The sequence below is a fragment of the Hesperophylax consimilis genome, chromosome 16, assembly GCF_061612785.1.
Source record: "Hesperophylax consimilis isolate HC1 chromosome 16, BYU_Hcon_1.0, whole genome shotgun sequence".
Classification (NCBI taxonomy): Eukaryota; Metazoa; Arthropoda; class Insecta; order Trichoptera; family Limnephilidae; genus Hesperophylax; species Hesperophylax consimilis.
Window position 1 is genome coordinate 13,808,951 of NC_142851.1, and position 17,322 is coordinate 13,826,272.

The window sequence follows — 17,322 nt, forward strand, 5'->3', positions numbered from 1 at the left end:
ACGTTTATACTATCTATTGATTAGCTACTTGCTTATAACAGCTGTTGAACACGAAAAGCAATGCCAACGACAGTGATGTAGTGTGGAAATTTTTAATTTTTTTGTTTTTAATTGAAAAAAAAATGCTACCGGACAGCAAAGTACCCATAACATTTTTTACTCCAAATGTGCTAATGAATAGCTGGTTAAAGTTTGTCGGGTTAGTGCCGATACACCCTGTATACATAACAATATTTACTTATATCATCATGCTGGAAGTGATTTCGAGAGACCCACATCTTCTGAAGGAGAGAGAACCCAGGAGGTTTGATAGTTAGGTTAGGTTAGGTTAGGTTAGGTTAGGTTAGCCATAGCAAGGTCATAATTTTTACGTCAGAGATCTGCTACTGAGTATCGCCACAACTGTTCAGGAGAGAGTCGTAAATAAAATAAGTAAGTGCACAAGTCTATCTGTAATATTTTCAATCTATTGTGTACCTAAATACAATGTATTGGAAGGAGTTTATAGATTTAGCAGGTTTAAAGCTGTATTTAAAAAAAATCCTGCCAATTAAAACAAGTAATCATACCTGAATTGCCTTTACAGTGGAGCACCCAAAACCCCTAAAAGATACAGATAAAAAATATATATATATATATATATATATATATATATATATATATATATATATATATATATATATATATATATATATATATATATATATATATATATATATATATCCCGCTACATTTGTTGCGTCCGACCCCTAAAAACTCCATAGCATTGTAGCGTCCACCGACTTACAGCGTCCGATATACGGACGCTGCAATGTTTTGACGTCAAAATTGGCCAGAACGATGCTTACCCCATGTAGAATCGTATGGCAAAAATTTTTGTGGAAGCAAAAAATCCCTCAGAATGTCTGAAAACGAATATTGAACGTTTGACATTTTGCCGACAGGTTCGCTACACGATGTATATATTGAGCAGTGTATGTTTTTATTCATTTCTACGATCTTGCCGCGTCCACGAAGTAATATAATTTTCGATACATAACGACGATCATGCTGCGTCTACGCATTACGTCGATAGTATTGCGTCCTCGAGACCAATTACGAGTAGATATTATTTTATATACATATCGACGGTCGTACTGCATCCACACATTACGTCGATAGTATTGCGTCCACGCATTACGTCGATAGTACTGCGTCCCCGTAGCAGCTCATGAGAATATACTATTTTTAACACAAAATGACAATCGTGCTGCTTCCATGCATCACGTCGATAGTATTGCGTCCCAGTGAACGATCACGAGTAGATATTATTTTGAATATACAACGACGGTCGATATAATTTTCGATACATAACGACGATCGCACTGCGTCTAGGCATTACGTCGATAGTATTGCGTCCCCATAGCCGATCACGCTGAAATATTATTACGAATACATAACGACGGTTTTGCTGCGTCCACGCATTACTTCGATAGTACTGCGTCCCCGTGGTCATTCGCGAGTGCATTGTTATGTATTATTTGAGCGTTTGGTTGAGTAAATCATCAGATTTGGCAACATTGTGTTAATTTACAACGATGCCGCTTGACACTCAGAATTAAGAAGCGTCCTGCGTGGTTTTTAATGCATCACGACGATTTTGCTGCGTCCACGCATTACTTCAATAGTACTGCGTCCCCGTGGCCATTCACGAGTACATTTTTATAAATTATTTGAGCGTTTGGTTGAGTAAATCATCAGATTTGGCAACGTTGGGTTAATTTACAACGATGCCGCTTGACACTAAGAACTAAGAAGCATCCTGCGTGGTTTTTAATGCATAACGACGATCGTGATGCGTTTACGCATTACGTTGGTAGTATTGCGTCCGTTTTTGTTTTTTTTAAATGATTAAGCGTTTTTTTTTGTATCGAAACCCGGTCGGCACAAAGTATAAAAAATAAAAGTGGTGTTTACAAAGTTATTGTTTTATTTTAAATTAAAAATTGTTGTCAATTAAACAAACAATTGATAAGTTCCTGAATATTATCTGAATATAAAATAAATCTTATAGAATAAAATAAAAACCTCTAGATATGAATTGAAGTCGAGCAAGAATATCGTAACACAAATTGTGAGGATTATTATTAATATATTTATAGAATTATAACTATGTATTTTATCACACCTTCATAAATGCAATGAAAACTTTAACTTAAATGAAATCAACACAAAATCTAAATATAGAAGAATACGTATGTGAAACATACAGCGAATGCACTAAAATCTAGAACAATATAATAAATCTACTAACAATCTTGCACTTAAACATAAGGAGTATAATTTGAAACATGGACGAACTTCTGGTATACCTATGTATTTAACATTATGTTCACAACCAGATTTTATAATACTATCCGAGGCACACTCACATGCAAAACATAAAAATATACCAAGTTTTCCAAACTACAAACAATATGTCACAAATTATCACAAAAATAAAAGTAGTGGAATTGTAGTCTATGCTAAAGAAAAATTTACTGATATCAATGTTAACGAAATACCAATATGTAACGCAAACTGTTTGTCAATTAATGAATCTAAATAATAAGCCATTTAATATAATCGCATGTATCGAATACATAGCTCTATTATTCCCTTATAGTCCAGTCAAGAAAGGAGGTGTAGAGTGCGTGAGCAGGTACCTTAGCGATTCCTTCAGAAACTTGATCAGGATGCTTAGGGTGTGAACATCTTGGAATAATTATCGATAATAACATCAAATGGAAAAGTCAAATAAACTCCACAGTAGACAGAATGAGAAAACTCATCTTTATATTTTTAGATTATTATTATTATTATTATTATGAATACAAAACGACGGTCTTGCTGCGTCTACGCATTACGTCGATAGTACTGCGTCCTCGTGGCCATTCGGAGTACATTGTTAAATATTATTTGAGCGTTTGGTTGAGTAAATCATCAGATTTGGCAACATTTGGTTAATTTACAATGATGCCGCTTGATACTCAGAACTAAGAATCGTCTTGCGTGGTTTTTAATGCATAACGACGATTTTGCTGCGTCCACGCATTACTTCGATAGTACTGCGTCCCCATGGCCATTCACGAGTACATTTTTATAAATTATTTGAGCGTTTGGTTGAGTAAATCATCAGATTTGGCAACGTTGGGTTAATTTACAACGATGCCGCTTGACACTAAGAACAAAGAAGCATCCTGCGTAGTTTTTAATGCATAACGACGATCGAGATGCGTTTACGCATTACGTTGGTAGTATTGCGTCCGTTGTTGTTTTTTTAAAAAGAAAAAGCGTTTTTTTTGGGAGCGAAACCCGGTCGGCACAAAGTATACAAAATAAAAGTGGTGTTTACAAAGTTATTGTTTTATTTTAAATTAAATATTGTTGTCAATTAAACAAACAATTTATAAGTTCCCGAATATTATCTGAATATAAAATAAATCTTATAGAATAAAATAAAAACCTCAAGATATGAATTGAAATCTAGCAAGAATATCGTAACACAAATTGTGAGGATTATTATTAATATATTTTTAGAATTATAACTATATATTTTATCACACCTTCATAAATGCAATGAAAACTTTAACTTAAATGAAATCAACAAAAAATCAAAATATAGAAGAATACGTATGTGAAACATACAGCGAATGCACTAAAATCTAGAACAATATAATAAATCTACTAACAATCTTGCACTTAAACATAAGGAGTATAATTTGAAACATGGACGAACTTCTGGTATACCTATGTATTTAACATTATGTCCACAACCAGATTTTTTAATACTATCCGAGGCACACTCACATGCAAAACATAAAAATATACCAAGTATTCCAAACTACAAACAAAATGTCACAAATTATCACAAAAATAAAACTAGTGGAATTGTAGTCTATGCTAAAGAAAAATTTACTGATCTCAATGTTAACGAAATACCAATATGTAACGCAAACTGTTTGTCAATTAATGAATCTAAATAATAAGCCATTTAATATAATCGTATGTATCGAATACATAGCTCTATTATACCCTTATAGTCCAGTCAATGAAGGAGGTGTAGAGTGCGTGAGTAGGTACCCAAGCGATTCCTTCAGAAACTTGATCAGGTTGCTTAGGCTGTGAACATCTTGGAATAATTATCGATAATAACATCAAATGGAAAAGTCAAATAAACTCCACAGTAGACAGAATGAGAAAACTCATCTTTATGTTTTTTAGACTAGAAATACTGTATCATTAAAAACACTTAAAGGTATTTATTTTGCACTTGCACATTCTACACTACTACAATATGAAATCGTAGTTTGCGGGGGGGGGGTGCGTATAAATCATACCTACGTCCACTTGTGACAATTCAAAAAATATTAATAAAAATCATATTTAAAAAGCCATATAACTATCCAACAATAAATGTTTTCCAAGGTTTCCCGGTTCCCCTTCTCACAAAAATTTATGACAAAAATACTCGTACATTAAGAACTTCAATTACATAAAGATTTATTTGATAAAAATAATATTCCATAATTAATTTTAAGACTAACCGTACCACTAGTTCGAACTACAACAGCAAAACATCATTATTTATTTAACGGTATAAAATTATTCAATAAATTACTCCTGGATATATCTGAGGAAAATTATGACAGTTACAAAAAAAAAACAATTTAAAATTCTCTAATACCACCTAATAAATTTTCTTATTGTTTTAAATTATTTATTTATTTATTTTATTTCAGGGAAATCAACAGTTTACAATGTGGTTCATTTATACACGTGCAATTTACCTAACTGAGAAACCCATTACAGATTTCCGCAATATTCTATTCTATTATGTATGTAAAAATTTAAAAACTATACTTACAAGAACTAAAAAATATTAAATTTATCGAAGAAAGCAAACACTTAGTGGCTTGACATTATACAAAATGAAACAAATACTTTGTTTTAAACCATTTTATTTTTATTTATATTTCGTCGACCGGTTTGGATTGAACCCAAATATTGTATAAAATAAATATAAAGTGGTTTAAAACATAGTATTGTTTCATTTTGTAAAAAATATAACGTTATTCAAGAGGGAGATTATTATAACATGAGATTATTTTAACTGGAGATTATTATAACAGGAGATTATTAAAGCAGAAGATTATTATAACGTAATACTACATTATATATGTCATTACATAATATAATAACATTTTATGCAGTTTGGTACACGTTTAATACATTTTTAATATAGTTTTTATATTTATTTTGGTTACATTGAAGATAGAATCATAGAGAATGTTATTATACATATGTTGAACATATTCTTCTAAGACAAGCATTTTTATTTTACTAGATTACATGAGCGTGTGTGCCGTGTAGGTACTTTCAAATCAATTCTGCTTAATAAACTCCACATATTATGTTTCTGCTTATCATTCCTTGGTATTATTTATAACTTACCTGTTTTTATTACTTTTATTGTATTTTTTTGTTAGGTTATTAATAGTTTTTGTAATAATATTTGCAATATAAATATGTAAAAATATATTGTTGTCCTCTCCTAAGCACAAGCATCTTACTTATCAGAAAAGTGATTTAAATATTATGTTGTAAATATTGTAACACTAAAGATGTTAAGAAATAAAAATAAAAAAAATATTTTTATTTTGAGCTTAATGGTATTAAAAAGTTTAACTCATTAATTAAAATATTGCAATTTGAGGTTGAACTAATTATGTTAAATATAAAAACAGATATTATTATATTGAATACGTAACGACAGAAGTTCTGCGTCGATGGTATTGTATCCTCGTGACGAATCACGAGTAGATATTATTGTGTATACATAACGACGGCCGTGCTGCGTCCACGCATTTCGTCGATAGTATTGCGTCCCCATGGCCGTTGGCGAATTTGTACATTTTTATGTATTGTTTGAGTCCTTGGTGAAGCAAAACGCCAGATTTGGCAACATTCAGTTCATTTACAACGTTGCCACTTAGCACTCAGAACTAAAAAGCGCCTTGCGCGGGTGGACATTTTTGTAAGATGGTTTACAGTGGACGGTAAATTGATATCCCGACCTAAAAATGTCCGACCGCCCTCTGCAATGGAGCGAACTGGCGCGTTATGAAATGATACATTTTTACAAAGGATATTGTTTTAAAAAAAATTGTCGCACGCCTGCGCCCAGTAGGTACGTTTGTATACAAGGTGCAAAAAGATATTCATTCAAACTTCTCACTATCAATAGACAGTTTGTTGTCAGGTCTGGTGTGTTTCTGGATGTCAAAAAAATAAAACATAAATATATATACATATATTTTTTATATACCGCACAAGAGTCTCAACCGCTCCCGTCTGGAACAGCGAGACTGTGGCATCCCCAATCTGAGTATTAGGGTGAAGGTATTGGGGGGGGGAAGAAGATGAGGAAGAGAAATGTAGAAAAGTACCTGGCTATTTATATCTGGTCACCAAACACGGCAAAAGCTTGGAAATAACGTTTCCATTCGGAATGGTGGTCACACACCAGGGCGATACTGAGAGTATATTTCACTCTGGAACGTGCTGCAAACACACTTTATATTATGTTTAATGTATTAATTGTGAAATAACACAAACAAATAAAAATTTATTTGCGCACGCCGGGTTTGACCGTCAGATTACGAGCTTCGGATTGCGAGTCGAGAGTCTTATCTCTCAACCACAGATGCTGTAATTAATTAATTAATTCACTATGAACGTGAAAACTTCACTAGAAAAGTAAGAAATATTTTGTCTTGTTTATTTATTTGTTAATTTATTTATTACACCTAATAGACGTTTACATTCTATTTTAATAGTTGAGTATCGCAGTTATTATAAATTCTTCAAAATTAAAACAATAGAGAAAACAAAATACAATGAAAAAAAAATGTTACAACAAAAGCGTATAATAAAATAAGATACATTGGTAAAAATGATAAGAAGTCTCACATTAGTAGATATTCAAAATAAACAAAAGATTGCAAAAATTATAGATGTCTATTTGTCTCGATATATAAAAGAATTAAAATAAACAATATTTATATAGATTATTTTTAAGGTGAAATATATCTCCCATATCAGAATAAGTCATGTAATCCTAAGGGGTTTTATAATATAAGGAGCATAACAACGGCCTAAATTTACCTTTTGAAACTCTCAAAACAAATCCAAGAGTCTTAAGGGCCTTATATACGGAAGACGTAAAAATTAAATCGACCTTCAAAACGCCATGTAACAAACAAATAATATACACTCGGACGCAAGAATATATTATTCAGTATGGACGTGAAACCTTTATTAGAATAGTCAGCAATATACGGCAGACGTAACAATTAAATTAGAGTGAACGGACGTGAAACCTATATTAAAAGGAACCTTCAATATACAAAAAATATACACCCGGACGTGAGTATGTACGTGACGCTAGAAATGTATGAAAGTGTAATAAACATCAAAACCTGCATTATTATGAATATTAAAAAAATATGATATTAGCGATTATCGTGAGTAAAACATAGTGCAATATTCACAAAAACAATCTAAAAAAAAGAACTAGAAGTGCTGGACGCCCAAAGACGGATTTACGCACGGACGCAATAAATGTTGTGGGACCTATATATATATATATATATATATATATATATATATATATATATATATATATATATATATATATATAAATCCCGCTACCGATGTGGCGACCTTTCACTTCGCATCCTTTTGACTACCACCACTTATGGTAGGTTTAGAAACAAAAACGCTGTGAATGTTCACTTATATATAGTTATAGAATAAAGTGATCGTAACAGAATTTGCCAGAAATCGTGTTTTAAGGGTATTCATATTTTTGCAAGGTACATACATTTTAGAGTCTTTTGGACACCCTCTCATATTGCTGCCCTTTTGGTAACCGCATATATCTTACGAATATCACAGTACATTACGTTTTTAATAAGGCGTCCGTTCATTACGAACATTTAACGACTTCCATATATTCCCGTATGCCATACGTTTATATTACAATGCTTTCAGAATCCTTTTAATTTGGTCTTGATTTGGCAACGGTGTATATCCTATGTATATAACGATACGCTGTCATTTAAAAGACGAGTCCATACAAACAAACGTTAATTTGACGACGTAATACATTAATTTAATTTGCTTGTCTAGGATGATGCTCGCTTCCTGAACAGTCGCGAGTTAGAATCCTACCCACGACTGCAGGTTTTATCCTATTATCCACTACACAAACACTTAGCTTAGTGTTGAAATAGTCGAAAATTGAATGCGTTCGTGTATAACTTTACGTGCTTTCTTTTTTTTTAAATGTCATAATTTTCCGCTTAGTGCCGCTTATACTTCACTACAAATTTAATTTTAAAAGAATAGCATTCCGAAAATTCAAAATGGTGGACGATTTTATGATACATTTTATGTTAGAAATAAGAGAAAATAACGTTATTATCTCTTTTCACGTCTGTCAAAATTAACTATCGATTTTGGCTTGTATTTTAACGAACTGCTTTGGATCTAGCGTTATGTTTGTCACCAATAAGTATTCTGACTTAGTAGCTGCCTTTCTACGATGGACGACAATGGTTTATTTCTTAAAAGAAAGATAATCATTCTCGGATTTCAAAAAACCTATCACTATTTAAAAATCTCCTACTACCGTCATTATAAGCGGCAGATGATGGTTGCTTATTCAGTGATAGAGGACTTAGCCAGCCGACGAAACCACCCAGTCAAGACTGGGTGGGAACAAATGGTATTAGCCAAATGAATTGAATTCACTGACAGTAAAACCGTAAGGTTGGTAGAAAAGTAATTATTTTTCTATGCTTAGAAACAACAGCGAAATTTTGCCAAATTTCATAGTTAGCGGCGGTTATCTCAAGTCAGGTCTCCATCGACAAAGTGTTTTCAAAACATCCGACAAAAATAAAAACATTGGGACAGGGCCACTTTTCGAAATAATTGCATAAAGCCGGGCAAGGCCGGGTCATCAGCTTTATATCTATCTACATGCATAATATATTAAGATGTTTGGTTTGGCTTTTTATACAAATCTACAGTTTTATTCCGATGTTGATGAAATTTTGCATACTTGACGATAAGAATAAAATAAAAATTACTACCTCCATCCGAATTCTAAAAATTGTGTGTAAAACCCGGCTAATCTAATATAAATATGTTTCAAAATTTTATTTTAAAATCTGGGAACCCTTTTAAAATTAGTCTCGCGATAAAGGCAAGATAATCTCTCTGTATATCTAAACAACACAAAATCCTCATTAGTAAACTAATTATTTTCTCAACTTGTTTGGCGAACAATAAACTTATCACCGTAAATAAACAAGTTATTATTTAGATGCGTTGGATAAAATTATCACGGAATGGTCATATTATTATTAATTTGATTGATCCCTCTTATATTTATTGGAATCTGTTTCTCCGAAGCTAACAACAACTGACACTAGCGCCCTATCAAATGTTTGTTGGGCGATTGCAATTTTTTCTGATTTTAGATAAAACAATTTTGTTCACTGACATTAGTAATTAACACGAATATTATGTACCCATTTTATGACTCTATTCTACTATTCTAACAAGAAAAAGAGTTGAGTTAGTTTAATGGAAATTTCATAAATAATTGATTAAGTAAATGGACCATCGTCCATATTACATCTACTGTCAATAATCAAATGTTTTGTTTTCATTTAGTACATAATTTTTGTTTTAATTTTCGGCAATTAATCATATTATGATGGTCCGATTCTCTGAAAGGAACCCGCTTGCACAGCGCGGGTGTAAACTGTGCAACCTAAAGTTTAAGTTTAGACTTACGGATTTCAATACTTTTGTTTGTGTGAAAGCACTATGAAATAATACATGATTTTACTTCAATGACAAGCCATAGATTATTAAAATAAATGTAATGATTACATAATATAAGTACTACAATAATATCCTGTTATTATCATATAACGTCATTCGATGTGAATTATGCTGACAAATAATAATATCTTTTGCATTTATTTTGAAAAAGAAGTTATCCATCTGTTATAAAGTTGGCCATCTTCCTAATATATTTATATCTGTCGCATGATTATTAGCTTTTCTTTAATTTTTTTGTGGTCTCGTGCTCAAAAAATTGATTTATTTATTTATTATGTGTAATAACACTTTTTTATAATAATATATAAAAATCACTGAGGATACGTGTTCTAAGAATAGCTGGAATGCTTATAATAATTTTTCTATCATCATAAATAACATGAATCTTCGTAGACTCTACCGGCTACTCAGATGTCAACTTGCCACTTAAACAATATTGCATTATTATATCTATCTTTTACGTATCATATTTTATCTTATATGTACTTCTTTTACACAGTTATTATTCTATTATGTACTTTACACTTGTCATACTACTATGCACAACTTACCTATAATAACGTATCTAAATTTGTAAAAGACTTTTTTGTGTGACATTTAAAAAAAAACAACATAAGATGAAATAAATGGTCTGTCTGAAAAAATATTAATGTCACGTGATATTTTAAGATATAATAAACGAATAATCCTGCCATAAGCTAGTTGTAATTTCAACAAGTCCTGGGGCAAGTGACTTGCTAATTCATCAGTTATGCTAATCCTGAAAATCCTCGAAGGGTGTCGTTGTAAGGATATGCCATAGTATCACCATACCATAGGAAAGAGTAAAGACTGTACATGGGTCTTAAAGAGGGCCAAGATGCATGAGGGAGGAAAAACAGAGGCCGGCAAATCATTCCACAATTACTAAATTAATGTATTGATCAATAGATTAATCAGTAGATATTTACACCATGCAATTTGCATACGTAAAATATTTCTCATGTATAACAATAAACACATTAGGGAATACAGGTAGGTATACGAACCAAGTTTTAAGGTTATTTAGAGTAATTAAATATATATATATATATTGTTTTTGCAATATTATTCAATAGAATAAGCTACTTACGGTAAAAAAAACTTCCAAGTGTAACCGCAGCCTTACAATAATTGCTTATAATAATTTGTAATCCTTTGTGCTATGCATAAACCTTACCTTATAAACATTAAGTTAATTCAAAAGAAAATTAATAACCTCTCCGTTTGCTGTCTTATTTTAATTTTTGTTTGTTGTATTTTTTATCTAATATAGTTTTATTTTTATTATTACTAACTTTATTTTGTTTTAAAACTTTCTGTGATGTTAAAATTGTACTACCTACATGTAAAACCCCTCAGGGCGTTAAATAAGTAAAAAAAAATAAATTAAAAAGAATTTCACGATTAACCATGGTTTACCGAGATTAACCAAGGTCAAACATGGGGCAGGACCACAATGATATAGCCCAGGAGACACGCTTGTACACCCACTTCCAGTTATATTATTTTGTTCTTCTACTTTTTACGTCTATCAGTACATTTTTTAATTGAATACCACACAAGAGTCTCAATCGCTCCCGTCTGGAGTCAGTGAGACTATGGCCTATCCCCAATTGGGGAATGTTGTGAGACTGAAGGTAGGTGAGGGGAATGAGACGAGGAAGAGGAAGGTGGGGAAGTACCAAGATATTCAGTTCTGGTCACCAAACACGGCTAAAGCCATTCCAAGCTAGCTTAATATTCTGAATAGTGGTGTTACACCAGGGCGATACTGAGAGTATCTTGCATTATGGAACGTGCCGCAAGTATACTATATATTATATTTAATTAAATTGTGAAATAACACCAAATAATCAAATAAAATTTATTTGCACATGCCGGAATTTGAGCCCGCGTCCTTCGGATTGCTTGTCGAGAGCCTTACCCCTCGACCACGGAGGCCTTCGAAGTAATAATGAAAAAATCTGGTCATGAAAAAAAAACATTCCTAGACCTTTTACCATTATTTGTCCAAACTTGGAGTTTTTTCTACAAAATTGGCCCGTCTAAATTGAGCTATATAAAGTAAATGCTGCTTCGATCAGCAAAATTATATTATGAGATTCATCTGTCGTCTTGATCGGTGAATTCAAAAGGATAACAATCAAATAACTTTTTTTTTACAAATCGTTTATTAAAAAGTTGACTTGGTTAAATATACACACGAGGTAGGTAACAAAAACAATATAAAAAGGACACTCGTGGTGAATTAGTTGACCTATGAATAAATACAAATACAATTAATGTAACACTTTTCGTGTTACGTTAAGTCAATAAAGTAGCACTCAATAAAGTAACACTTTTAATAAAATCTTCTATTAAAAATAATTATAGTAGGTAAGTGTACAGAACAATTTAAAAAAACATATTAAAAACCCTCGTGCAATTTGTGGTCGGTTTGGTCATTCGATTTACGGTGCTACATCTATAAATTGGCGAACAAGGAGGGGGCTGCCATCTAAGACATAACGTTAGTAGGTGTGCGTTATTTCATGTTTACTCCACCGCCAACTTATACTTAAAGCACTGTTATTAAAATTATTCGTCAATATATTAATATGGAAACATATAAACTGCTTACTGCGATTTAAAGCCAATGAATCCACCTAAATTTCCCCGTTTATCCTATATTTTCAGGTTCTATAAGTACTAAGTAGTACTACTAAGATGTTTTGCAAACACGCCATATTTGTATGCAAAAAAATTCTGGAGTGTTTAAAACAAATTTAAAAATTAAATAAACATACCAAGTACTGCTTATTTAAACAAACATCTGACACCTTGATTAAGAATAGGTAGATAAAACAATTAAAAAAATAGATTTAATAAAAAAACTCTTCACTCGTAAAGAATAAAAAGATGACGTATGAAAACATCTAACATGTGACACTTTTAATAAAACTTCGCCAAAATATAATTATTACGACAGGAAATTATCAACAGAGGTTCTAAGAAAATATAAATTTCGTAGGATCTTAAAACTACATTACAAATTCAAGAAAGTGACATGAACAACATTGACATATTTTTTTTCGGCAAAGGCAATATAATTTCGGATATTTTATAACGGTTAGGATAGTTAGGCCTCAATTAGCACTGTAGCACTTGAAAATAAGCACCCTTGCAAATATTATTAGTAAGGTTCGAGTAGGGGTCATAAAGACTGACAGCAAGCAAGAGAGGGCTTTATTGCTCTCCGAACTTCAAATGGACAATGAGGTAGTTAGTATAACTTGTCGGTGAATGCGTTCAAACACAACACTCAAATAAAATTTTACAAGGTAACATTACTTTAAAAAATCCTAGTAGATAAATTATTTTATTTCAGAGATCGTACTTTATTTGTGCACATGTGAGGGAATAATATAATGTTTTATGCTATGTAATTTTCAAAACAGAAATTCCGGGAAAGTATATCTTATGACTAAATAAATTGGTATAGGAAATGTCGCATTCTGGAAGCAAAAAGGTCCATTAAAAATAAATAGGTAGACATCTAAAACATTTAAAAAATGTATATGTACATATCACTCATAATGATTAAGATGTTGACTTATGAATACATGTGACACTTTTATTATAACAAAAATATTAATATTATAATAGGCAAGTACATATCAAAAACAACTCAAATAACTCATAACTCGTGACGGCAAAGAGTCGTTTCAGACTTAGCTATAAGTATAGTGGGATGACCTATTTTAGTAGCCATTTTAGTGATCTTCTCATTGGGAATATATGGCGAGTGATATACTGAAATAGGCCATCTACTATATTTATAACTAAGTCTGAAACGCTTACACATTTACAAACATGAACGCGCGCCGAACCACGAATTATGGGAAAGGAACGCAGCAACCACAAGCATCGTTTTTTTCCATAATTCGTGGCTCGCTCACCGTAATTCCCACCAGTTTGAACGCACCCTGATGAACACAAATCGTTTACTAAAAATAAATTAACATCCCTGAATAAGCATACAAATTACTGCCTTTTTAAACAAACATCTTGTAAGTTGATTAAAAATAGGTAGGTATCAAAAACCTTTAAAACATATAAGTAAAAAAAACTTATCACTCATATTGAATGAGAAATGATCTATAAAAAACATGTAACACTTTTAAAAAAATATATTTTGCAAGTAATGTCAAAAATAAATAAAAAAATCTTATTACTCGAATCATGACGAATACAAATCGCTTATTAAAAATAAAGCATGTAATTAAATTAGGTTCATCCCTAAATATGTGTGCTTACTAATTACTTAGTAGGTATCTAAAATAATTAAAATGAAATACTTATCACTCACCCTTAATTCACAGTGAATAAGATGGCATACAAAAACATGTACTTATTACGTTTAAAAGCCAATTAAAAAAATGATAGTATATACCTATTTACGTAGGTATCTGAAACAATTAATATTTAAAAAAACGTACGTGCCACACGAATTTTAATGAACACTTCATTTTTTGGAATATGCGTTTTGTATGAACACTTTTATCTTTAACCATTCTTTATTAGACAATAGGTCTGGATACTGCTCCTTCAAGGTTTCACACTCGTGTTTTTTTGGTGGAATACGTTCTTGGATGTGTGTTCTAAAAAATTGCAAAACAGTTTTCTTTTGTTCAGGAGTCCACGGCAATAAAATAAGGTTTTTTTATATGTTTTCTCGCGACTGTCTGATTAGGATTTAAAATTTTTTTATGTGGTTGTGATGCATTTGATGTGGTCGGTTCTGGTTCACCGTCAGCTTCGTATTCAATAACTTCTTCAATATCTACATTTTCGCCGACGACCTCATCATCTAAATTAAGATTGATCTCATCAAGACTTTTACCCTTGTAGGCATCTGCCTTGCCATCTTCCATCAGGATGAGCAATTTTGAGATCTTAGCTGTCTGAAAAATGTCATCGGGCAATCGGTAAGACTTCCTGTGGATTCCACTAGTATGGCCCATAAAGTTAGCGAGCTGTTCAATGTCATTATCGCTCATATTGAAAATTTGCGTTAAAGTTGCCAGATGTTTTCTCAGCCTGATTGAGGAAATTGCCTTTGGGTTCTTAGCCCCACAGAGTTTGGCATGTTTCTCAATTACTTTGTAACCACAAATCGTAGTATTACAATTCGGTTTGGCAAATAGAAACAGATTGTTTTCCTCAACATATTTATATCTTAGCACGTTCAAAATAATAATGTCATTTTGAACATCAGACGAAAATAAAACAGGAACTCCTCTTCCTCTTTTCCCACGGATCACGACGCGTTTGAAGGTTTTGATCAGAATTTTCTCAGTTACAGAAGTAACTCTGTCAAACTCTTCGTATTTGTTCTGACAACTTTCGGCACTCATATAAGTATCCAAGAGCAGACGTTGCAGTTCTCCTGGACGACGTCGGTTTAACAGCAGAACTCGACAATATATTGTTTCCAACAAATCTATATACGCCATAACATCATATTCGATTTCAAACAATTTAACAGTTGCTTTTTTGGCGGTTTTGCAAAGATGGTCTTTCAGTAACTTAAGGTCACTCGCAAGAGGAACTATGGTTATTTTATTCCACTTCCTCAAATTCAGATCATCTGCTGCCTGAGAAGAGACGTCAAACTTCCAATTAGCTTCAATGATTTGAATCAAAGTTTTCAGATCAGCTTCAATGTTAGCAGTCTCAATTCCTCTTTGCAATTTTAATGTTTGCATAATTGCTAAATTGCAACATTGCTTTATAGACGTGCTAATATTCATTGCAAAAGTCGGGCTCAAGTATTTTTCTTCCTTTTCATCGTATTTTGAACAGTTTTTTGTGGCATTCACTATCACATCATAACACTGGGGTTTTAATGCATGGGACAAATCTGTTATGCTCGGTTCGATTTTTTTAATTTCGAGAAGTAGTTTTCCGAGTTCTCTCATTTTCCGAGAAACCACGTTAATGAAGTGTTTTTCACGGTGAATTTTTAAATACTGCGAGCCAAAAGCGCAAATCAAGCTGTCTTTTTTAGAAATGAGAGATATCCGATCTGCTCTCATACGAGGAAAAACCAATTCTTTTAGTTTGGGATCAATTTTTAAATTTCTTATTAAAAGATTTTGAGCCTCGGCCTGGGTAAACTTATCGTCACTATTGTCGCATACTTTTCGATGTTTCCACAGTTGTTTCCTCGAATAGAATCCCAAGCATTTGGGGCACGGCAAATAATCAATAGATGAGGAATGCTGTTTTTTTTTCATGGGTTTCGTGCATTCTTGGGAATTTTGTACAAAATTTCCCTTTTTACGCAATCCGGTAAGTAGAACTTTTCTTTCCTTGCTATGTTTTTGTGTTGATAGGATTTTTTGAACTTCACATTCTATCTCGTGGTTTCTGAAAACATGCCTTGAAAAATTATTTACATTCTTTTCACAATAAAAACAGAAGTCTGGCAGTCGAATTCTTTTTTTCGTTATTTCTTTATCATTTTTCTTCTTTGATTTGGTCAATACGTCGACGTTTTGTGGGAACGATGTACATGGAGCAGTGTCCGAAGAAATGTTTTCAATATTATTATAATTAATTGGCGAGCTAGCTCTTGTCTCACACATCCCGCTGTCTGGAACCTTTGAAATGTGTGTAGATTTTGGTATAAAATCATTAACGCTGTTGTCAATAGTCGTATCCCCATCATCACCGCCAGAAGTGAACTCCTGTAAATAAGAATTTACATTTTAGACAATTCAGTCAAATAGTTCAATTGTATTTGACCATAAAAAAAGATTGGAAATAAGTATTATAAATGAATGCACATACCTCAGAGTATCTGGTTTCTTCGTCAGAGGGCTGGTATGACTCCGAAGAATCTTGGTATGGCTAAAATAGAAAACAGCGATAAGTATTTACACATTTACAGAAAATAACATATTATCGTATCTTGGTTTACATCAAACCATAAAAAAATATTAACATTTATTATTTGGTAGTAAGTGTGGTTTGTAAGTATATTTACCTCATTTACTAAAGAGTGTTCTTCAGTTGTGAAGCTTCCATCTTCGTAATTATTTGCAGTTTCTGGTTCTAAAATTAAAACAGAAAAGTTAATGGCCCCATCGAGAGTAAATAACATAAATATTTTTGAATGTAGTTGTAACTTGGTGGTAAATCATTATATTAAATAATATTACTTTGTTAACCACTTTTTAATCATTATTGCCAATCGATTTCAGAAACATCGTTCCTTCTTCAGGGCAAAGTAAAAATATAAATTACAAATTCCAAAATAAAAAATTCCAATATCCTAGATACCACCCGTGTAAATACCATCCGTTCACCTATTATTAT